General features: G+C 44.2%; 1 non-coding gene and 1 pseudogene across 1 annotated transcript; one reads left to right on the forward strand and one right to left on the reverse strand.

Annotated features, from left to right (window-relative positions):
- Positions 1 to 11199: 11199 nt before the first annotated feature.
- TRNAA-AGC (transfer RNA alanine (anticodon AGC)) lies at positions 11200 to 11272 on the reverse strand. Its single transcript has one exon. It is a non-coding gene; the product is annotated as a tRNA-Ala (tRNA).
- Positions 11273 to 14878: 3606 nt separating this feature from the next.
- On the forward strand, positions 14879 to 16777 carry LOC127329794 (uncharacterized; annotated as a pseudogene).
- Positions 16778 to 25957: the final 9180 nt, after the last annotated feature.

Raw genomic sequence — 25957 nt, forward strand, 5'->3', positions numbered from 1 at the left:
ACATACCCATGGGATTTTTATAAGCAGTTCTATAAGCCCATAGTGCTTCCTTCAATTTACTAGCCCAATTCTTTCTAGATTTATTAACAGTCTTTTGCAAGATAGATTAAATCTCTCTATTTGATAATTCTACTTGGCCACTAGTTTGAGGATGATAAGCGGAAGCAATCCTACGATTAATACCATATTTAGAAAGAGTTTTTCTAAAACCACCATGAATAAAATGAGAACCTCCATCAGTCATAAGATATCTAGGAACTCCAAATCTAGGAAAAATAATATCTAAAAGCATTCTTAAAGAGGTATCACCATCAGTACTTTTCGTGGGTATGGTTTCCACCCATTTAGTAACATAATCAACAACGACAAGTATATGAGTGTTACCTTCTGAAGAAGGGAAAGGACCCATGAAGTCGAATCCCCAACAATCGAATGGTTCAATAACAAGAGTATAATTCATAGGCATTTCATTGCGTATGGAGATATTACCAACCCTTTGACATTCATCACAAGATAAAATAAACTTCCTTGCATCTTTGAAGAGAGTTGGCCAATAAAAACCTGATTGTAGAACCTTTTGCGCGGTTCTATCTCCGGCGTAATGTCCTCCATAAGCACTACCATGACACTTACTCAATATCTCTTGGTGTTCATATTCGGGAACACATCTTCGCAGAATACCATCCACTCCTTCTTTATATAAGTGTGGGTCATCCCAAAAATAATGCCTCAAGTCATAAAAGAATTTTCTCCTTTGCTGAGCTGAAAAGGTTGGAGGCAAGTACTTGGAAACAATAAAGTTAGCATAATCAGCGTACCAAGGACTATCTCGCGAGCTCACCTTTATTACAACCAATTGTTCATTTGGAAAACTATCATTAACAGGAACATGATCATAAGCAATATTTTCTAATCCAGACAAATTATCAGCAACAGGATTATCAGCACCTTTCCTATCTATAATATGTAAGTCAAATTCTTGCAAAAGAAGCACCCATCTAATAAGCCTTGGCTTAGCATCTTTCTTTTGCATTAGGTACCTAATTGCAGCATGATTAGTATGGATTGTAACTTTGAATCAACAATATAAGATCTAAACTTGTCACAAGCAAAGACTACGGCTAACAATTGTTTTTCAGTTGTAGCATAATTTCTTTGAGCAGCATCAAGAGTTTTGCTAGCATAATGAATAACATTCAATTTTTTATCTACTCGCTGTCCAAGAACAATGTCTACAGCAAAATCACTAGCATCACACATAATTTCAAAAGGTAAGTTCCAATCAGGAGGTTCAACTATAGGAGCAGTCGTTAAGGCTTTCTTTAGAGTTTCAAAAGCTTCCTTACAATCATCATCAAAAACAAAGGGTACATCTTTTTGAAGAAGATTAGTAAGAGGCTTTGATATCTTGGAGAAATCTTTAATAAATCTCCTGTAAAACCCAGCATGACCAAGAATACTACGAATACCTTTAACATCCCTGGGATAGGGCATCTTCTCAATTGCTTCAACTTTAGCTCTATCAACTTCAATACCTCTCTCGGAAATTTTATGTCCCAATACAATTCCTTCATTAACCATAAAGTGGCATTTCTCCCAATTAAGAACAAGGTTAGTTTCTTCACATCTCTGCAAAACTTTATCGAGGTTTCGCAAGAAATTATCAAAAGAATTTCCATAGACAGAAAAATCATCCATGAATACCTCTACAATATTCTCGCAAAAGCCATGAAAAATAGCAGACATGCATCTTTGAAAGGTAGCAGGAGCATTACATAAACCAAAAGGCATACGTCTATAAGCATAGGTTCCATAGGGACAAGTGAAAGTGGTTTTCTCTTGATCTTTAGTTTTAACAGCAATTTGTGAAAACCCAGAATAACCATCAAGAAAGCAAAAATGAGTATTTTTAGATAACCTTTCTAGCGTTTGATCAATAAAAGGTAAAGGGTAATGATCTTTCTTAGTAACCTTATTAACTTTTCGATAATCAATGCACATTCTATACCCTACAACTACTCTTTGAGGGATGAGCTCATCATTATCATTAGGCACTACAGTCATTCCTCCTTTCTTAGGAACACAATGCACAAGACTAACCCATCTACTATCAGCAATAGGATATATAATACCGGCTTCAAGAAGTTTTAATACCTCATTCCTTACCACATCCTTCATCTTAGGAATTAGACGACGCTGATGTTCAACAACAGGCTTTGCATCATCTTCCATATTAATGGCATGTTGGCAAATAGGGGGAGAAATCCCCTTCAAGTCATCAAGAGTGTACCCAATAGCTCCTCGCTGTTTCTTCAATATTTCCAATAACCTTTCTTCCTCGAACTCTGAAAGCTTAGAACTAATAATAACAGGATATATTTTCTTATCATCAATATGAGCATACTTAAGATTACCAGGAAATAGTTTTAAATCAAAAACAGGATCTTCCTTTGGTGGTGGTGTTGTACCTAGATCTTCAGCCGGTAAATCATGTTTAAGAATAGGTTGACGGAGGAAAATTTCATCAAGCTCATTCCTTTCTTCCCTAAAGACTTCACTCTCACTATCCTCCAAATGTTGCTGCAAAGGATTATTAGGAGCAAGAGCAATAGATGCACACTGTTCAACTCTAAAATCATTATTAGGCAAATCAGCTTTATAAGGAGTTTTGGAAAATTTAGAGAAGTTAAACTCGTAAGATTCACCAGCAAATTTAGTCACAATTTTCTCTTTCTTGCAATCTATAACAGCTCCACAAGTATTTAGAAAAGGTCTACCAAAAATGATAGGACAAGACTTACTAGCAGCAGAACCAAGTACCAAAAAGTCAGCAGGATATTTAATCTTACCACATAGAACTTCCACATCTCGAACAATACCAATTGGAGAGATAGTTTCTCTATTAGCTAGCCGAATAACCACATCAATATCTTCAAGTTCACAAGAACCAATTTCATGCATGATCTCCGTGTAAAGCTCATAAGGAATAGCACTAATACTTGCACCAATATCGCATAAACCATAATAACAATGATCACCAATTCTAACAGAGAGCATAGGAACACTAGTTTTCCTAGACTTATTAGGATGCGAAATAATATTAGAAGCATCTTCACAGAAAATAATATGACCATCTTCTACATTTTCAGTCACAAGATCTTTAACTATTGCAATAGCAGGTTCAACCTTTATTTGCTCTTCAGGTTCTATAGGTTTCTTTGCACTTTCATTAACAGCACTAGTTATAACAGAATACTCCTTCATTTTAGCAGGGAAAGGAGTTTTTTCAATATAAGCTTCAGGAAGAACATGATCAACAATTTCAATTACAACACATTTATTTATAGATAAATCAGTTTTATCTTTATACGGTTCATGATACTTATCAAAATTCTTCCTAGGCAATTCAAAATGAGAGGCAAAAGCTTTATAAAGATTTGCAACGACTTGAGAATCAATACCATAAGTAGCACTCATATTACGAAATTTATCAGTATCCATAAAAGCTTCAATGCATTTATAATCATAGTTTATACCTGACTCTCCCATCCTTCAGTATTCTCCTGAATCCGATCAAGAAGGTCCCTTTTAAACTCTTCTTTGTTACGTGTAAATGATCCAGAACAAGAAGTATCCAGCAAGGTCTTATCTTGAAAAGAAAGTCTTGCATAGAAATTATCAATGATAATATTACCAGGAAGCTCATGAATGGGGACTTTGAGCATTAAAGACTTCAATCTCCCCCACGCTTGGGCAATACTCTCTCCATCATGAGGCCAGAAATTATATATGCGGTTCTGGTCTTTGTGAATTTCACTTGGAGGATAGAATTTAGAATAAAATAGAGGCACAATATCATTCCAATCACGAGAATCCCCATTCTTTAGTAATTTGTACCAATTCGCCGCTTTACCAGACAGCGATATAGAGAATAGTTTCTTCCTAACTTCATCCATAGCAATACCTGCACACTTGAATAAACCGCATAAGTCATGTAAGAACAGTAAATGATCTCCAGGATGGACAGTTCCATCCCCTGCATAGCGGTTATCCACAACATGTTCAATAATTTTCATAGGTATTTTGTATGGAACCTCTTTCTCACCTGGCGCCTCATCCACTACCTTTCTAGTAGTAGTAGATTTTCCCAATAGAAATTCAAGAGAAGATCTCTCCATAATGAATTATAGCAGCAGACAGAAATAAAATCAGCACGAACAGTAAAAGTTTCCCTTACCAATAGCGCTTCACTCCCCGGCAACGGCGCCAGAAAATAGTCTTGATGACCCACAAGTATAGGGGGTGTATCGTAGTACTTTCGATAAATAAGAGTATCGAACCCAACGAGGAGCAGAAGGTGTTGACAAGCAGTTTCAATGAATGATTCACTATAAATGCTCACAAACAAGTGTTCAGGGGGTTTTGATATAGCAGATAAATAAAGTACGAGTAAGTAAAATGCGAGAGTAATAATTGCAGCGAGTGGCCCAATCCTTTTTAGCACAAAGGACAAGCCGTTTTTTTACTTATAATGACCAAACGTTCTTGAGGATACACGGGAATTTAGTCTAGTGCTTTCGCTTCATATAGCTGATTAATCTTCATTGTTTTGATAAGTGTTGTGTGGGTGAACCTATGCTAATGCACCGCCCTTCCTAGGACTAATACATACTTGTGATTATACCCCTTGCAAGCATCCGCAAATACAACAAAGTAATTAAGGTAAATCTAACCATAGCCTTAAACTCTGAGATCCTGCTATCCCTCCTGCATCGATATACCAACGGGGGTTCAGGTTTCTGTCACTCTGGCAACCCCGCAATTGGCAAACGAATACAAGATGTATTCCCCTGGGTCCATAAAGGTGAAGTATCATGTAGTCGACGTTCACATGACACCACTAGAAGAATAACACCACAACTTAAATATCAAACCATTGAATATTACCCAACATAATTCACTACTAACATTTAGACTTCACCCATATCCTCAAGAACTAAACGAACTACTCACGAGACATCATATGGAACATGATCAGAGGTGATATGATGATGAATAACAATCTTAACATAAACCTTGGTTCAATGGTTTCACTCAATAGCATCAATAACAAGTAGAAATCAATACCGGGAGAGTTTCCCCTATCAAACAATCAAGATTCAACCCTAGATGTTACAGCGGTGACGATGTGCAGCTGTGGAGATGGCGGTGATGATGATGGAGATGATGGTGATGATGATCCCAATGATGTCCAGCTCGATGACGATGACGATGGCGTCGATTTCCCCCTCCAGGAGGGAATTTCCTCGGCAGATTTCAGCCTGCCGGAGAGCTCTTTTCTCTCTGGTGTTTTCCGCCCCGTAGAGGCGGCTGTGACTCTTCGCGACTATCCTCTCGAGCTTAGGTTTTCGGGATGAAGAAGTACGCGAAGGAGAGGAGGCCAGAGGGGGCTGTGGGCCCCCTCCCCACAAGGCGGCGCGGCCAGGCCTGGGCCCGCGCCGGCTTATGGGGGGCCCATGGCGGCCCTCCTCGGCTCCTCCTTTTGGCTATCTCCGTTTTCTGGAAAAATAAGATTTTCAGTGTAATTTCCGTCAATTGTTGATCTTCCGAAATATTGCATTCTGACGGTGCTTTTTCCAGCAGAATCCTGACTCCGGTGCGCGATTCTCCAATAATCATGAAACATGCAAAATAGATGAAATAACATAAGTATCACCTCTAAATATGAAATATATCAATGAATAATAGTAAATTATGATATAAAATAGTGATGCAAAATGGACGTATCAGGGATTCAAAGAGGGATGAGTACGAGCGTACTCAACAAGTTCATTATGGGACATAGGTGTATCATGCACTAGCTACAGCCACAAACCAGAAAGTCATAGACGAATGCAAGTTTTAGTAAAAATTTCTTCAAATGTTTATTTTATTCTAAAAATAATGCCCGACAGTCTTCACAGGTTGACCAGAATTTCACGGAGTTCCTTTCCTGCAGCGTTCGTAGTTCCCTTCCCAGAACAAGGAGTGACAGCCACAATTCAATACACTCTTCAGAGGTGCGTTACTTTTTCCATAAGAGAACTTATCCTTGTTGCCAACCGGGAGTTAACTTTCCCGTCCACACTTCCTTGGTGTGAGGCCCAGTATAAGAACAAATCCAACCACTGCCTTCTCCGTGACCCCGCATACCCACACTTTTGCATTCAGAGGACCCTCAATCGCTTACTTATCTAGAGCGCTTGATCCTCGGGCATGATACAATCCATCATAGACCCTGTTGCACAATGACGTCCACCTAGAACCGGAGAGCTTTATGGCCTCTCAATCTTACTGTGGGACCAGCAGTACACCACAACGCCGGCAAATAGGCATCCGTTGATATGCGAAAGGAAGAAGATACAGTTGACTTCCCCAGAGCCATTATAGATCTCATGGTTAACGCGGAATATACGACGCTAGAATCACTAGACGACATTGGTGATTAGTCCTAGATGAGTAATACCCTTGCAATGGAACCTCCACCATCAACACATACAATGGTTCCATTGCCCACCACATAGTCATATTCATAATTGTAAAGTAATATTTTGATTTTCAATGCAGGAGTGATAAGTATAGTATTTTGCATATAATTTGATAAAAATAATCAAATGACATGAGCAAGCGATGAACTTTCCTTTCTTGGCTGCAAGATTATGCAGGCAAAAGATTCGATGCGTGATAACTCCAAATTCTGAAATACCATCATTCGTCTGGTAATGACAATGTTTAAAGATCTAGCAAAGATGCTATAATGCATAGTATGAGATGCAATCGCCCTAAGCGTAACCTAACCCCGATGATTTAGGATTGGTGAGTTGTGAAGTTTTTTTAGGGTGAGTTGCACTTTTAGAGTGGTTTCTCAAACAAGGTTCTGATTAGGGTTTGGTTATCATAGTATCATAAACAAGTGATATAAAGCATCATAACAATCATACTCACAAAGGAATAATGGTTGCATAACATGTAAAGAGTGGTTGTCAGTTTTAAGTCTTATAGTGCATGGTTGATGATTGCTTATTATGTACTTCAAAAGAATAACTCTTGAAAAACAAGTTACATAGTAAATAAGAAATATTTTAAGTAAGAACTATTGGCTTCTATGGTTTGCTTGATATTTACTTAAAAATAATAACCTTTGAAAAACATGTTTAATAAAGAACAAGAATTACTACAAATAGGAGCTATGTGCTTCTAAGGTTTACTATGGAATTCATTTAGTTCACTAATAGGGACTAGTTGGTTCTTAGGTAGAATGGGTCCATATGCAGCGAAAATTCCCCAGGTTTTCTATGCATGAATGCAATGCACACTCTGGTGTTCTCTCATTTTGTAGCCTCTAAACCTGTGATATTACACATAACCACATCACTAAATGTACGACTTTAAGAAATAGAGGTGAAACAAACCTAAAACAACAAATAAGTTGGATAAACACGACAAAAAAACACATGCCAACATATGAATAGGAACATGAATGGTGGAAACATGCCCACATCATGAAAACCTCCAAACCGATAGAGACAACAACGTCGGAACGTCCTTTAAGTGGCGATACGTAAAAAACAGTAAATTTGTGGGGCATACAAGGAAGCCCACAATCACAAAACAAACATGACCCCTTGGTATACATAAATGATACGCCTATTAAACGGTTACAAAAAGGGAATTTTCCCAGATATGTGGTTATCCATTTTTCCTCTATCTTTTTTTGTGGTATTGTTCACAATGCATAAAGAGTCTGTACAAACCTATCTATATAGATCACTTCCCGGATTAATGAATATTCCACGTGTTTCTAGAAAAACTTATGCTACTTGGCTACTCCTAGGCAATATCCAACCATGATCACATATAATGAAGATCTCACAAAAAATAAATTATGATAGTTGGGTGAAGACTAGTGCATTTTTTCTGAGAATACACCATGGAAAGGTGTATCTACCCAAGGGGGCAGCTCCCCACACACACGCCTACTCTCCGTGCTGCCACGGTAGAACGGTTGGATCAAGAAACACAAAGAGCGCGCCACGGAAAAGCTTGGCTAGGCGCCACCGCTCGAAATCCTCTCGCAACTTGTCCCTGATGGTGACATGTGAAGCCACCGCTCTGTTGAAGACCACGTCGTTCCTGTGTCTCCAGATGGACCAGAAAACCAGGTTGATGGCAGTCCACATGTCTCGTCTGTGAGCTGCCAGACAAGATCAAGACGTCCACCACTCCAGCAGATCGGTGTCTGGCTCCGGGAGCCACTCCTCCTTGCCCCAACATCTAAGAGCCCAAGCCCAGATCTCCCGCGCAACCACGCATCCCAGCAGCAAGTGCTGCAAGGTCTCCGGCTCCTGCTCACAGAGTGGGCAGGCTGACGGACACAGCAAGCCACGACGTCAAAGCCTATCCACCGTCCAACAACGGTTCTTCGCGGCCAGCCATGCGAAGAACTTGCAACTGTATGGAGCCCTAGACTGCCAGATATCCTATGAGACAGAGGCCCTCTGAGACTAGTGCATATTAGATATTTTTATATTCTAGAAATTTCTATTTAGTACATTAATTATTATCTCTTATATTTACTTGCACCTAAAAAAGATCGAACATCCCCTGCATTGACGAAACCTCTATCAATTTTAGAGGCCATAATCATGGTATGTAAGGAAAATAAAATAGACATGAACACATAGATATATTTGTAGTTCATCTTAGTGGCATGAATTAATCTAAGAAGACATGAAATTTTGTTCTTTTTTCCTCGAATAGAGAATATTATGTTTATTTAAATTTATTTAAGTACCGGCTCAAAAGGGAAACAACTAGAAGTAATTTAGATATATATGTTTTGAATTAAGTTCATGTGCATTTGGCACGGTCAAAGTTAAAATAACATTGTAAACATGTTTGTTTCTTGACATATAGTTGTAATATGATGTGGTAAATTTTGGTAATTTTAAAATAAAACCAAAGCTGCTAATATCATATAGGGAAGAAATGGGTTGTTGTTGGAAAAAAGTGAAAAAGATTAGCATAAAAAGTGATAGTCGACAATTGTAGGGCCCAATAATTTGATGGACCAGGGTGAATAAAAACACGTAGTTTCCTGATTTAAGCGGTGTTGTATGCCCCATAATATGATGGCCCCATAAGAGCACATATCACACCACTTAGCTCGATGATGAAATAAGTGGTGTTGTATTTGGGATGCGGTAGCGCTATGACCGACGTCGTCTTCTTGTGGGCGCGAAATTCATCACCATCTTCTTGTGGACATGAGCTTGTCGGTTTGTTCTCGTGAACACACCTTCTTCTTAACAATGATGGGGAAAGAGAGCGACTCGGGTAGGAGGAGTCATGGAGCGGGTAGAACAGCTATAGAGGGATGGAAAGCGGCACACATGTAGGAGGGATTCATGGAGGCGCAACCCACGGAATCACAAGTAGGAGAGCCCCACCGACAAAAAACTCTCGAATGTGCTAACCAAGCGGCTGCATGTTTATGTGAGGAAGGCGGCATCAATAAAGAACGACCATATGCCGGTTATGAGACTGATGTCTACAAGAACACATCACAAATATAGCTAGTTTTCAAAATTAAGAGTATCGAACCACGTTGGAACTGAATGGTAATGGTTTAATTTACTCTCACTATCTTCACTTAGAAATACTTGAGATTTATGTTTAATCCAAAGCAATGTGAATGGAAAGCGGTTGATGCTGAAAAATTGTGAACAAAGCAATAATGATTAAATCGAAATGAGAGTGGAGAAGGTGAAAGAAATGTGAGTGGAGAAGGTGAAATCGATTGTAAAGTACTTGAAACTCAATAAGGGTAAATGTGTTCTCAAGGAATTGCTGATGGTGGAATATTTATTTAGTTTATCATGTGTGTGCGGCGAAGTCCCAAATAAAGGTGATCCTTGTCTTGTTGTTTTACACCCTCATAACCACTACTACTTTTCCGAGCTAGTGGTTCAATTCTAGTAACTAAGGGTCTCCCCCGTGGCTATGGCCTAGGTACTTGTCCTTCGTTATTTGTTGTTTATACATGGTTGAGGGAGGCGGTGGATGCTGCCACATATTTACGGCCACATTTCTCCAACTGCATACAACGATCATTCTCTCCAATGTCTCGAAGGCAAACTATTGTGTGGTCGACAATACACAACATCATTGAAGAAAACCACCACACACATGTCACAATAAGACAAACACAAATCTTTACTTCATTTCATAGTTCAGCTAGGGTTTCTCCATCTCACCAAGAACAAATAAACATACTCACACATTGAGGCAAATAACATCATCATGAATATACGAATGGAGTATGAGGGATCGAATGAATACAAGTATGAATCCACCCTAAGGTTGAGGATTACAACAAGATGGATGATAGTGATGATGAAGATAGATGCCTAAGCCTCAATATCCAAGCAACTGTTGTGATGGATTCCCTCTACGAGTTCCCCCTCCAGATCCCTTTCGGAGGTGAGGTTTCATGGATTCTAGTATCTCTGAGTCTCTGATCTAAGATCTGTTTCCACATGGTAAAATTACTTGACGAGACGAAGCCACCGACCTATGGTACGGTCACGCGGTACGAGACCATACTCGTGGTCATTAAACCGCATGTTTTCCTTTCTTCACGAATTTCCTGCTTGACTTGACTCGCTCATGTGTGGGTTAATGTATGGAAGGTGTTTAATGCTTCCGATTTTCATATTTACGCCCAAACTGATTTCTTCTATTAAATTGCCAATCAACCTCTTGATTTTTTAGGATCCTAGTGAAACAAGAAAAATAGGTGCGTGCGGGGTGCAATATCAAAATCCTAACTATACTTATGCAAATACATAAATACTAGTACAGTATTAAAAATGCACTCACGAGAGACCAAAATGCGCTCACGATGGGAAAGCTGGAGACAGCGCTAATAGAAATCTGAGTATTAGAGATAATGACTTAAAAACAAACCGACTCTCAATATCTGACAAATCCTGGCAACTACGGACGGCTTCAGTCACGAGAATCGAATACCACACGGAAGATTCACTGGAATTGAAAGGGCCGAGTCTCAAGTCAAAGGCAACTGGAATGACCGGCAGTTTGTCTACCAGGGGTGCTGAAAATGCATCTTAATTTGACGTGGCAAAACGCTGGAAAAAATGGAGATGCGGGGTATCGATCCCCGTACCTCTCGCATGCTAAGCGAGCGCTCTACCATCTGAGCTACATCCCCTTCCGGATTTCTTTTTCTGGTTTATAGTATTTGTATTTAAATCAAGGGAACTGTGACGAGCACCTAGGATTCAAAGATGGACGTGAAGGCAAAACGGTAAAGACTCCGAAACCACAACTTTCTTAAATTGAAACAAATACAAATGGCAGGGACCAGTGATAAATCTTACTTCTAATATCGTAATCCTTTGATGACGACATCTCGTTGGCTCTACTTCTGTTTTTTTGCATGTCGTTGATCCTCCGCTGAAACGCTGCTGCAGACCAACCTCATCATTTGTATCTAGGACTTCAAAACTGAAACATACCGAAAACAACTAGTAAGTGGAGTAGCACGACTGAAACATACCGAAAACAACTAGTAAGTGGAGTAGCACGACTGAAAACACATGAAAACATATCCACAACACATGAAACCCCCGAAGAGATACGGACACAGACACCGTCAAAATGGTGTACATAAAAGAATCAGTAAAAAAAATCATGGAATACTAAGAAACCCACATTAATAACTAATAAGAGCAACATTTTGGCTCTAGGATGCATATGATTCCTTTATTTAAAACTAGCAAATATGCATGTGCGTAGTGCGTTGCTACGGGTCGGTAGAATCAGAATGTGCGCCGACACGATTGAGCCGAAGTTGGAGAATAGGAAGTCAAAGCGACGTCGGTGTGCTTCGGCTTCGGAAAAAAGACAATGTTGGTGCATCCGCCTCCAAAGATCACCGAAGCACACGTACAAGCTCCCTCCCTGTGAGTTCCTCAAACCAAAGGCGCGGCGCGTGGTTTGGGAAGCGATGCACACAGCAAGCTCCTCGCCTCCTCCGTACGGGAGGGCGCCGCCGACTCTGCCATGCCCGCCGCGGTGCTCCGTACGTGAGTTTTCTAATTTCGGTATCTGAAATTTGAAGGAAAAAAAAAGGTTTACTGTAGTGGCAGGTCCGGTTGAGTGATGAGTAGCAACAACTGCAGAAAAGAAGGCATTCATGGGGTTGAAAGTTCGAAACTGCCAAGTCTTTCTTTTTCAGCCCTTTGCAAACTAGCAGAAGTTTCTAGAGTCCCATCTCCAAATTTCTTCCCAGCCAGAAAAGACAAGGGATCCAGTCTATGAATTTCAATGGATCATATGATTTATTTTTTTTGAATGTGGAAGAAACAACGGTGCTTGAATATCAGTGGACCAAGGTTGTGGGAGGACACCATATGGCAGTAGCAATATTCTGCACTTCAGTACGATCTGCCGAGTAGTCCTCTGCTCGGCAGAACTGGATATGTATGTTCTGATTCTGCTTCTTTTTCCAAGTAAATTTCGTAAGTTGTCCTGCACTAGTCAGCTCTTGACTTGTACTAGCAACTTCAACGAGAGGTTCATGGGTGCAAGTGTCTTTGGCGGGCAACCGAGAACAGTTTTCTATACCCATGTTTTCTGCAAGATCATTGCAGTGTCACTTTCATGTTTGAAAGTGTTCGCCAAGCAGGAGAAAGATGTGCAGTCTACTTGAAAGCTACTATTAAGAGTTGCTGCTACTCACTCTTTGCACTTGGACACACACACTCTCAACTCAAATTGAAAGTGGACACAAGTAGCTTGGTGCAGCTCTAGACTGCTACATTTTTCTTTTCTCTCTATTGCTTCACATAGGGTGCCTCTTATATAGAGGTTTTCAGGTCGGTGCTACAGTGACCGACCTAGTACAGTAACTAACCTGCTACAGTGACCGACCTGCTACAGTGGCCGACCTGCTACAAAGTGGACTTCGACCAAGTACAGCTAATGTCTAGATGGCGTTTTGCTGCTACAAGCAAAACCCAAACTGAACTAGTGCTGCTAGCTTAACTACTAAGCAACTACAAGATTATTTCCAACAATCACCCCCCTAATCTTGTCATCTTCTTCCTCGTCTTCATCTTGAGACGCGCACTTGGCTGCTTGATCCGCACATACCGGCCGCACGCACAACACGCTCCAACGCGCACAACGCCGCAGGCCTTCAACAGATCACCAACGCTCTCTGACGCACGACAAGCTGGGCACTCCTGCCACGGCCATGTACAACCTAGACGCGCACGAACACGCTGGTCGTCGACACCGCACGAAATGGCTTATCTCCCCCCAAGTCACAACCTAGTACAACGACGGCTCGTAGTCGACGTTGGCGAGAAACGCCTTCTCCTTCCTGGGCTCGGGGCAGTCACGGGAAAAGTGGCCGCGAACGCCACAGTTCCAGCACTTGCCGCGCCGTCCCCTCGCGCCTGAGTCCACGCTGCTCCTGATGTCGTTGTGGTCGTGGCCACGGCCGCGCTGACGTCGTCGTGCCTCCCATTGAGCGGCCGTGAGCAGCAGCTGGTCGCCACGACGCTCTCCGCCAACAGCCGCCTTGCGCCGCTCCGTCCGCTCCTGGAACGCCTTGAGACGCCCGAGCACGTCGTCGAAGCAGATGGTCTCGACGTCGCAGAACTGCTCGATGCCGGCCACTGCCGCGAACAGCGAGTCCGGAACGGTGTCGAGCAGCTTCTTCACCATCTGGGCGTCGCTCAGCGTCCCGCCGAGGCTTGCAAACTTGGTGGCCATGCAGCCGATCTTGCCAGCGTAGATGTCTAGCTCCTCGCCGTCCGCCATGATCAGCCGATCGAACTCGCCGCGGAGCGTCGACAGCCGAGCTGCCTTGACGCGATCCGCGCCGACGAACCGCGCCTTGAGGCACTCCCAGATCGCCGCCGCCATCTTCTTCGACGACACCTGCAGGAGAATGTCCTCCGAGAGCGCGCCGAGCAGGTATGCCCTCGCCCTCTTGTTCTTCTCCGGATCGACCGCCACCGTCGAGTCTTCCGGAACCACCGCCTCCCAGACGCCCTGCACGTCGAGGTTGGCCTCGACCTTGATCGCCCAGACAGTGTAGTTGTCGCGGGTGAGTATCGGACGAGTATCGGACAGAAGAGCGGCATCGCGCTCCCCCCGGCGCCACCACCGTGCGGAACCAACGCCATCGCCGTGGCTCTGATACCAAATGAAAGCTACTATTAAGAGTTGCTGCTACTCACTCTTTGCACTTGGACACACACACTCTCAACTCAAATTGAAAGTGGACACAAGTAGCTTGGTCCAGCTCTAGACTGCTACATTTTTCTTTTCTCTCTATTGCTTCACATAGGGTGCCTCTTATATAGAGGTTTTCAGGTCGGTGCTACAGTGACCGACCTAGTACAGTAACTAACCTGCTACAGTGACCGACCTGCTACAGTGGCCGACCTGCTACAGTGGCCGACCAAGTACAGCTAATGTCTAGATGGCGTTTTGCTGCTACAAGCAAAACCCAAACTGAACTAGTGCTGCTAGCTTAACTACTAAGCAACTACAAGATTATTTCCAACACTACTGGCGTGCTAAGTTGAATGTTGAAACTGCAGACATGGAAGGACTTCATGGGATTGAAAGTTCAAAAAGGTCAGTGTCACAAGTAATAGCCTTGTCTCACACCAGCTTTTCGTTGTCTAATGCTCCTTCGCGGAGAACCATGCCAAGTATCGACCCAGTCAGACAAGATATGATATAAGAAAATAATAACGTGGCTGTAAGACAGAGACTCGGAATGACTTCTCTGAGAAGTTTCAGATATACATAGCTTCTCCTACTTTTTCATTGATCAGCTGCAGTACCACATTGCTCAAGAAGCACTAAGACCAGGGTTTCAAACACACATACATGGAGGCAATCTTTTCTGCTACCATGGGTGAGCTTGTCACTAGATCCATATCTTTACTCATGGACAGATACCGGAAGCAGAAGGCAGTGCCAACTGAGGAGGAGAGTCTGCACAGCCTCCAACGACTGCTACTGCAGCTTTCCATCGTTGTCGAGGAGGCAGATTGCCGGCTCATCACAAACCAGACCATGCTGCATCAACTCAGCATGTTGAAGAAGGAGGTGCACAGGGGGTATTACACCCTCAACGTCTTCAGTTGCCAAGCCCATGGAGAAGACAGGAAAAAAGGTCACGTAATCAAGTACTCCTTTGCCCCATCTGAGTTCAACCCTGCCAAGCGTTTACGTTTCTGCAGTGGTACCAATAAAGGTGCAGCTAAAGCTGTGTTGCTGGAGCAAGTTCTTGGCAGCATAAGGGAGACCATTGAAGGGGTGAGTGAATTCGTCATGTTTCTATGCACATGCCCACGTTTGCACCGTCAACCATACAACATGCATCTTCTGCTGAACAAGTGCATGTTCGGACGCCAGATGGAGATGGAACATATAATGAACTTCCTGTTGCAAGAGGAGAGTGCTTGTGGTGCTGAAGATCTGGCTGTCCTGCCGATCATTGGTCCAGGGAAGGTTGGAAAGAGCACCCTCATCGAGCACGCTTGCGACGATGAAAAGGTGCGCAGCCACTTCTCTCAGATTTTGTGTTTCAAGGGCGATGATCTTAATGATGGAAGTGTAGAGATCCTAAGAGATGGAGGTAGAAGCAAGCATCAAAACCATGGTATGGGTGGTGGAAGGACACTGATCATCATTGAGCTATTTCTGGATATCAAAGACTCTGTATGGATTGTATTCAGACGCGAGAAGTCGCATCGGCAGTGGTCGTAAGATCATAATCACAAGTCGATCTGACAAGATCGCAAGCTTTGGAACCACACAGACTATCAGATTGTAGTTCTTAACCCAAGAAGCATACTGGTACTTCTTCAAGGTCCGTACTTTTGGTAGCACCAGCACGGAGGACAACCCGAAGTTGACAGCAATAGCCATGGACATAGCCAGGCTGATGAATGGGTGCGGCCATCTTCAGTGGACTACTGAAAGCTAACTTTAGCACCCGTTTCTGGAGCATGGCCCTTGCAATCCTCAGGAATATCAAGCGGCAGAACATCTTGCTGTATGGGGAACGTTTTGATGATGCTTGGGATTTTGAGGAGCCGGTATATCTTAGGAGAGCAAATAAAACTTCTGCTGAATGCTTTGTAATTTTCGCTGAGTACCAGATATGTTCTCCTGAAACTGAACCTGAAGATCCCAAGATGGTGAGCTTGCATGACCTTTACTTTGGAAGTGTTAGGCCTCAAGGAAATTTAAAGGTCCATGCTTGGACATCTCACCTGCCGCCTCACTACAACTATATGTTTCGCTGTGGGATAAAAGAGCTTCCAGAGGAGTTGAGTAGCAGCTGATTAATTGTCTAGTCAAGGATTTGTTCACTGAAACACACTAATCCAAGTCTCTGAAGCTGAGGCATGGTTGATGCTAGTGCAGTAGCTAGCTTAGAGAGATGCAAGTAGAATCGATATTGTGTCTTTACCGAAATTCTTTGGTTACGTGAGATTAGCCTGCTGCTTTGAGTACTTTTAGCACGTGCACTGACTACTGAGAAACCATGAAATATACACATTCTCTAACTGCTGAACATTGACTAATTACATTTTTCCATGCATACAATAGTTGTTGGGACGTCTGTTGCCATTATTGAATATATGGTTTGTGCAAGAATACAAGTATATGCAGTCACATGTACTGGATGGCAACACATGCCTTGGCCTATCGTCTGCTGTCAATGTGGCTCGCAAATCGACTGGTATACTTGCTCTGTCCTCCATTCATTATTTATTTATTTAGTTCACTTATTACCTTTTTTTAGAACGTTTCCTTTTTATTTTTCATTGTTCTACTACTTATTTTCTCTTTGTAATAGTTTTATTATTGTGTCAATTGTTCTCTTTATTGGTTATTTCTCTTTGTTTTTGTTTTATCTTATTTTTATTTTAGTTTATCATGCTTTGTCAATAGATATGGCGTTATTTTTAAAAATTATATGACATATTTACTAATATAGGGTTTAGTATAATGAGACGTCATTATTTTGATACAAAAATATACTTCACAAAAGTAAAACCAGTTCATTATATTTGTATAACTTCACAAAACGCTTAGCCATTCTAGTAATTGCTAAAACAGCTTATGGAACGGATGTAGTATTTTTTTTTTTTGGTATTGTGTCAGGCAGTGGCGTTAGCTTATGGCGTTAACTATGTAGACAAAGTCCTTTTTTTCGCTGAAGATGCTAAGTTCACCCCGGGTTTTACCTTCTAAAATTAAAGATTTATTAACTAAAAAAATTAAGGCCCTTTATCAAACAGTTAGCAAGCTGATACATGCTGTTATTACTAGAAAAATTGCTATTAGTAAGAGACTTGTCTGACATACTAGCAAATGAAAATCTATAATAAAAATATTACAAGAACATGGCAAGTTAAGAGACTTGTCTGGGAAAATGATCTCTTAAGCAGTGCCCTTCAAATAGAAATGAACATCAAATAGAATGTGATAATTAAAACTACTAAAACACTCCGAGACGACGACACCGGCGGGTCCGACTAATCGGAGTCCAAGTGGAAGTCGGAGGAGTCCTCCGTTGAGGATGACACCGGCTCCAACGACGATAGGTTGTTCCAGTGCGGGTTGTTGGGGGGGGGGGGGGGGAGTCGTGGGATTCTCCAGCTGCGTGAGGATGAAGGCGCGGAGCTCCACCTGTCGAGCCTCCTCTCGAGGCGGCTCTAGCGCCTGTTCTCCTTCCTCTGCACGACGTCGGTGAGGATGGCCTGCTCGGTGCATACGTCTTTGGGGAAGCGCTCCGCCCACAACAAGTGTGTGCTCGTCCTCCTCGATGATGAGGAGGCAACACTTCTGGGCGCGATTGTGGTGGCGTTCCTCGTTGGTGATGAGGCGCGGTGGCGACGTGAGATGGTGCGCCTACTCGGTGGTGTAGACATCGTGGAAGTTCATCAACTGTCACCGCCGGCCGAGGCGCCACGCCGCTGTGTGGTATGCGCGTGTGGCCTCGTGGGCCGTGTTGAACATCCTGAGGCCGATGGCGCGGATGCCGGCGTAGCCGGAGGCGTTCCGACCGCGGCGCGGTGGCATCTCGACGGCGCGGTGACGTGTGGTGTGTGCATCTGAAGCGGCAATTGGAGAGGTGGCGTGCGGAGGAAGGGGGAGTTTCAGCGGCGGTTGGGTGCGCGGCTTGCGTGTGATTTTTGCCGCGCGTGCTAGCGCAGGCGGTATATATGGCGTGGAGGATAGCGCAAAATGGCGCGCGAAAATTTCACGCTCACGCTATTTTGCTGCGTCTCCTGGAGGAGATCGTTTTCGCTTCCAGGCATGCTAAAACTGCGGTTTTTCACTCACCGTGCTATTTAGCGTCTCTGTTAAAGATGCTCTTAGACAAATATTAGACAACTTTCGTCGGAGCGAGGGGAGTACAAAACTTTGTGTATTGGTTACTGGAGTATCTCACGGAGTCACGGTGCGGAGAAAGTTCGTATTCACGTGAGATGGGAAATGTTGTATGCAGTCATGAAGAGCGGTTTGAAAGATCCACGACGAGCTCTTCACCTCCTCACTCCCCGTTCTCCATTTAATGTCGAATCCGATTGACAATCCGTATTCCACTCCACCCCCCTCCTCGGCTCCTGCACCTGCCTCTTCGCTTCCTTGTTCAACCCTATTTAATCCTCGCCATGGAGAAGCACTCGTAGACGCACACCCACGAGCAAGACAAAGAACAAGAGGGCCCCGAAGCTGGTGCAATTCGACGCAGCTCATCGTCCGCTTGCCGACAACTTGATGGACGCGGCACTGCGCGGGCGCCTGGCCGCCGCGCGGGAGGCGGTCGAGGCCGCCGAAGCGAGTGCGGCCGGCGAGGCCGCTGGCAAGGCCATGGTAGCGGTCGTTGAGAGCCTTCAGGTTCTGGATCGAGCTACTCGTCGCGGAGGAGGCAGAGGCATCTTCGTGCAAAACAACAGAGGTGGACAGTCCATGGGAGGAGATGAAGGACAAGGTTCAAAGCGTCCGGGCTCAGGTGAAGGAGATCGTAAGTGACTTTTGGAAGAACAAGGCGCAGGAGAACTCGAGGGAAGCGGAGGTTCTGAGACGTAACAGTGCCGAGCTGGAGGCGCTGGTCATGTCTCTCGATGCGAAGCTATCGGCGGCAGCGGCAAGGAACGGCCAGCTGGAGGCGGAGGCAGAGGCGAGCAGGAAGGGCCTTGTGGTGGTAGAGGCGGAGTTGTCGGCGGCCGTGCTGCGGATCGGCCAACTGGAGTTGGAGGCGGAGGCGAGCAAGACGAGTCTCCTGGAAGCAGAGGCGAGGTTGGAAGCTTTTTTGAGAATTAACGGCTGCCTTTAATTAAACATCAACATCCGATGCTAAAAGGTTCATTACAAATTCTGGGGGTGATTCCAACCAGACTGAATTCAAATTATTCCCGCAGCCTTCCTTTGCTAGTCGATGCGCAACTCCATTGCATGATCGTCGCACGTGAGTGACTGAAGATTCCTCAAACTCTCCCAGAAGCAGCTTGATGTCTTCAACTAAAGGACCATGAGCAGATCGGTCTAGCTCTGTGTGGTTCAGCTTTGACACAGCCCCCGCACAGTCCGTCTCCAGAATGAGCCTCGACACTCCCACCTCCTTCGCTAGATGAACTGCCTTCCGGCACGCGAGTAACTCCGCCCTCTCCGGGTCATCCACGCGAGGGAAAAAATGGCATGCACATGCAATATGCGCTCCATGGTGATCACGGACGATCACACCGGCGAGGTTGGAAACTGAGAGGGCCACAGTGAGGCGGCTGAGAAAGAGTAAAAGGAGAATGCCCGGCGGCACTGTTGCTGTTGCTGGAGCAGACGGTTACTCTGAATTGTTGGCAGAATAGTCGTGGTTTCTTCTTCTCAATTATCTTTTCTGCATGCTTGAATTATCTATTTAAAATTCGGCTGAATTTTCAGTCATCTTTATTATTACTAGTAACATGTGCACCATGTATTTCGCGAAAAGAAAGCACCATGTGACATGTTTCCACAACAACATTTTCTATAATCTTCGCTGTCACCTGTCCCAATATTTCTCAATTTTCAACAAGCTATTTCCTCAACGGATTTGCTAGTTCTCGGTAGACTGAGAATTACCTTAGAGCTCGGTAGATTTTCTAACAATTGGATTATGTGCGGAGATTTTGTTTGTTTTTTCTTTGTGTTATTTCGCATGGGTGTCAAACAATCATGGGTTGGCCCAGTACCATCGCAGTCGTGTTAAAAAGATAATGTTGTAGCTAAGTTTCGATCCAACAATCTGTAGCTAACATACTGCCTACCAAAGCAACCACACCAAATACCTTATTTGGTAGATGGTTGACGAAAACTTACTATAATATATGAATTTTCGCGTTTATGATTTTTTCATGCTTTTTTCTTTTTAAATTTTGTTTTCACTTTTTGCATAATATATAAAGTTTGTTCCGATAGAACAAGAAAATAAAAATTAGTTGCAAGTGGAGTTGCAACTCAATTTTTTCTTACGGTTGCATGTGATTTTGCGAGATTTTATTTTTGCAGTTGCAAGTGGAGTTGTAACTGAGATTTTTTGTATTTGCAAGTGGAGTTGAAACTGAGATTTTTCTAATTTCAAACTAATTTTTCTCCGCTTGCAAGTATGGTTGCAACCGATATCTTTCTCAGTTGCAAAGTTGCAACTGTGACTTTACTTTTTCAGTTTCAAGTGTGGTTGCAACTGAAATTTTCTTCAGTTGCAAGTGTGGTTTCAACTGAGAATTTTTCAGTTGTGGTTGCAACTATTTTTTCTCTAGTTGCAGTGTAGTTGCAACTGACACTTTTTCCAGTTGCAAGAGTGGTTGCATGTGAGACTTTCTCCAATTGCAAGTACGTCTGCAACTGATATTTTTTCCAGGTAGTAACTCAATTTCTTTTGGTTAGAGCTCGATTTGCAAGAGATTATTTTTAGTTGAAAATTGGGTTACAACTATACGATTTTATCAGCTAGTTTTGCTAGTTCTATTCCGCTTCTCATTTTCTATGCAGTTTTAGTGTGCACAGGCTACTTCGTTTGGTCACATCAATTGCTGTCTCAATGTAGTACACGGCAGATCAATTACTATTTTGAAAGTGCAAGTATCAGTAATCAGCCACGAGCCCAACGCCATACCAAGTTACCAGAGAGAGCGTAGCGTCAAGCACTAAGTTCTTGTGCACACGGCACATGCGCGGGCGCGTGTCGGAATTGGTCCATGGCTTGTACACGCGCAGGAGTAAATTGATTAACAAACGATTGCTGATGTCATTTAGCTGAGCGTTAGCTTAGACATAGTCACATAGGATATTCACTTTGGCTCATAGGAGCATTTGCTCCTATTATGTGAATCTATATTTCGAAGTGTCAAAAAATTCTAAACTAAATTTTTTTGATGTACATCTACACATTTTATGTTCGTACATAAGTTTTCAAAAAAAACTATAAAAATTTGTGGCTTACGTACAGGACATTTTTTTTATCTTTTTTGTACACGCCACATAAAATGTTATTTCTCCATAAAAACTTGTGCACTAACATAGAATGTCACGATGTACAACAAAAAAATTATGTCAGAATTTTTTAACATTTTTAAATTGTTTTTTAATTATTTTGTATAATAGGAGCATTTGCTCCTATGAGCCAAAACGTCACCTCCTTAGACATACCCTTTTCTTAAACGTATACTCTCAGTTAACGGAGTAAGAAAATAGCGTGTGAAATCTTACGAACGACTCATGCTACTGCTATCTTTAGTGCTACCGTGCCTTGAGGCCGCCTCTACCTCCGCTCATACAAATGGACCGGGAAGAGAATTCACAACTTATAACTAATTCCGTGCCATTTGTTGGAAGTAATATGATTATGTTTATACTTTTGGGACATGTACAACGGGGATCGCTAATGTAGACGCTTGAGGAGCGAAACAAAATTTATTTTTCGATGGAGTTGCTGGTGGCGTTTCTATTTTTGAATGTGCAGGATGTTAGGCTATTTTTTCTTATATACTAGGAAAATGCCCGCGCGTTGCAGCGGAACCTTCCATCCATCTCCAACATCTCTGGTGATTTGATCGATTTTTTAATAAAACATGCCCGCTAATCTTTTTTTAGGGATCTTTGGTTCTAGAATATTTGTTATTATTTATATTGGAACCTAAGAGGAAAATTTATGAACACATTTGGGATCAATCTGTGTTGCTGTATCTCCACTAAAAGTTGCTTGAATTTTGGAGTCATGTTTAACCTACTCACAATCCAAACAAAGATTTGAGAAGGTTTCGTGGGTTGTTCATTTCTATGAGAAATACACATCATGTCATATATCAGTGAAAGCTATTTAGTACCAGTAAATTCGAGTACAAACAATAGTATTTTTTTGTGTCGGAAATAAACAGCAGCAACAGCTTCACTTTTTCTCTAAATTTACATTTTAAATAAAAAAACAGCGGATATTTTCTTCCACTTCAGTACGAGAGTAGCAGTGAAGTACCCTAGCAGTAGGATAATACAATCAAAACCGATTCAGTAGCCTAGCAGCAGCAAAATCGAGTCCAATCTCTACTCCAGGAGCACCAGGTCCAAGCTCCTAGCGATGATGGCATAGAATTGGACGTTGCGGACCAAGCCACGGATCTACGTCGCGGAGCCACCTACGACTGACGCGGCGTTGGGGGATCGAGTTGGTGGTGGCAGACGTCGCCGTTGCACCGAAATTTATTCATTGTAAGTTTGTAACAACTGAAACAGGATTCTCGACCAGAGCATTTAGCACGCACAAACCAACGGATTTGCACTTGCAATGCCATCATCCGAGGATTTCAACTAAGACTTTGCTTGAAAGTTACAGAGAACATATATCGTGCTTGGAGTAGAAGGTTGCAGAGTAGTACCACAACAGCATGGTACAGCTGGACAGGGGCACAAGAGGGGAGGCAATGCGCACCAAGAAGACCATCCTCAGCATCGTCGACATCCTTTGCTGTCCTGACATTCGTGCTCCCTGGCGCCACCAATATCAGACCACATCGAGCTCACGTTCCGAGCCAAAGCTGGAACGTATCCGCCCTTCTAGATCGGGCCTCCTCTGGTCTCTTGTGCTTCATCTTCCGGAAGCCCGCACGTGCACGCCCTGATCTCCCGCATACACACGATGTCCTTGCACAAGTCGAGCTTCCTGTTTGGTGGTTTCTGTCGCTCTTGTAATTATCAACGTCTTCCTGCTGTTTCGCCTCACCAGTATCCCGTTTAGACTTTAGACCGCCTCTGCTTGCGCCTGCGCGCGCTCTAGACAACCGTCTCTGGCGTTCCCGACGCAACTGTGCATGCTCGTCTCGGTGTCGCGCCATCCACGTCGTCCTCCACCTACAGGCCGCCACCGCCCTTCGTCCTCCTCCGGCCATAAAGTAGATATCCATGTCGGGGGGAAGACCCCGGGTCGGACAATGGACGCGGAGCAGCCGGCTGGCCACTGGCCGGCTCGCGGCAAAGGCCGGTTGAGAAGCAGCCGGCTGGCCACTGGCCGGCTCGCGGCAAAGGCCGGCTGAGGAGCAGCCGGCTGGCGCCGTGGCCGGCTGGCGCCGTGGCCGGCTGGTCCGGAAGCCGGCTGGCTCTAGGTCCTAGTCGGCCTGGCTACGGCCGCCAATGCTGTAGCTGGGCCGGCTTCTACAAGCCATATCCGACTGGGGGTTTGTACCTCAGACCGACTCGAGGCTGGCGAGTCTTGCACCAGAAGGAACCGGGTTGGTGATCCGGGTTCCCAAAGTCCACGCTGACTTCATCTTCCGTAAAGCGCGGGGCACTATGGAGCAATAGTGCCACGCGCCGGACAGGCCATCATGGTCCACGTCGATCCGTACTGGCTACAGTGGCTGATGGCGACAGGGACACCTCCTCTCCATACCGCTGACCTCGGCAGCCGGATGGGACAGGCCATGAGGCCTCAACGGCTCCTGACGTCACTGCCTCGGGAAGGAGCGGAAGCCGGAGCCGGCCAAGCCGGCCAGTAGACTATAGGGTCTTATGTGTAAAGTACCGGTGCCTATATAAGCCGCACTACCCCCTCTCGTGCAGGGGATCGATCATTCTCACTTCACTTCCACCCTTAGCGCTGCCCTGTGAGAGAGACTCTTGTCTTCCTTAGCCTCCCAGGAGCAGCCGGACACAGCTCAAGGAGCAACCTTGTATTGTGTGATCATCATATACACTCTAGCAGGAGTAGAGGTGTTACCTCCATCGGAGGGCCTCGAACCTGGGTACGTCGCCGTGTCGCTTGTCCCCATACCCGCATCCGGATACCGCCGTGAGATCTCTTAGGAACCACCTTCGTTAGCCACCCTATGGCATATGCCGTGACGATACCACGACATTTGGCGCCCACCGTGGGGCCTTCAGCATCCTCGGCCGGTGTCTTCATCCGGACGGGCCTCACCATCACCACCGGCGAGCGAGTCGCTTCAGGCTTGATCTGGAGATTCGGCTCCCTCGACTGCGTCAGCGACAACGCTGGCTGCTTCGCCGACCGGCCCTTCCCAGCCAGCGGCAGCGTCATCTCCTTCGGTGGCCACGACGTCTACGTCGCCACCGTTGATGACGCGTAAAGCACACGCTCGTTGGGAACCCCAAGTGGAAGGTGTGATGCGTACAGCAGCAAGTTTCCCTCAGTAAGAAACCAAGGTTTATCGAACCAGTAGGAGTCAAGAAGCACGTTGAAGGTTGATGGCGGCGGGATGTAGTGCGGCGCAACACCAGGGATTCCGGCGCCAACGTGGAACCTGCACAACACAACCAAAGTACTTTGCCCCAACGAAACAGTGAGGTTGTCAATCTCACCGGCTTGCTGTAACAAAGGATTAACCGTATTGTGTGGAAGATGATTGTTTGCAGAAAACAGTAGAACAAGTATTGCAGTAGATTGTATTTCAGTAAAGAGAATTGGACCGGGGTCCACAGTTCACTAGAGGTGTCTCTCCCATAAGACGAACAGCATGTTGGGTGAACAAATTACAGTTGGGCAATTGACAAATAAAGAGAGCATGACCATGCACATACATATCATGATGAGTATAGTGAGATTTAATTTGGGCATTACGACAAAGTACATAGACCACCATCCAACTGCATCTATGCCTAAAAAGTCCACCTTCAGGTTATCATCCGAACCCCCTCCAGTATTAAGTTGCTAACAACAGACAATTGCATTAAGTATTGCGCGTAATGTAACTAGTGACTACATCCTTGAACATAGCACTAATGTTTTATCCCTAGTGGCAACAACACATCCATAACCTTAGAGGTTCTTGTCACCCCTCCAGATTCACGGAGACATGAACCCACTATCGAGCATAAATACTCCCTCTTGGAGTTACTAGCATCAACTTGGCCAGAGCATCTACTAATAACGGAGAGCATGCAAGATCATAAACAACACATAGATATAACTTTGATAATCAACATAACAAGTATTCTCTATTCATCGGATCCCAACAAACGCAACATATAGAAGTACAGATAGATGATCTTGATCATGTTAGGCAGCTCACAAGATCCGACAATGATAGCACAATGGGGAGAAGACAACCATCTAGCTACTGCTATGGACCCATAGTCCAGGGGTAGACTACTCACACATCACACCCGAGGCGACCATGGCGGCGTAGAGTCCTCCGGGAGATGATTCCCCTCTCCGGCAGGTGCCGGAGGCGATCTCCCGGATCCCCCGAGATGGGATCGGCGTTGGCGGCGTCTCTCCGGAAGGTTTTCCGTATCGTGGCTCTCGATGCCGGGGGTTTCGTCACGGAGGCTTTAAGTAGGCGGAAGGGCAAGTCGG

This window comes from Lolium perenne, chromosome 2 (assembly GCF_019359855.2).
Source record: "Lolium perenne isolate Kyuss_39 chromosome 2, Kyuss_2.0, whole genome shotgun sequence".
NCBI classification, from domain to species: Eukaryota; Viridiplantae; Streptophyta; class Magnoliopsida; order Poales; family Poaceae; genus Lolium; species Lolium perenne.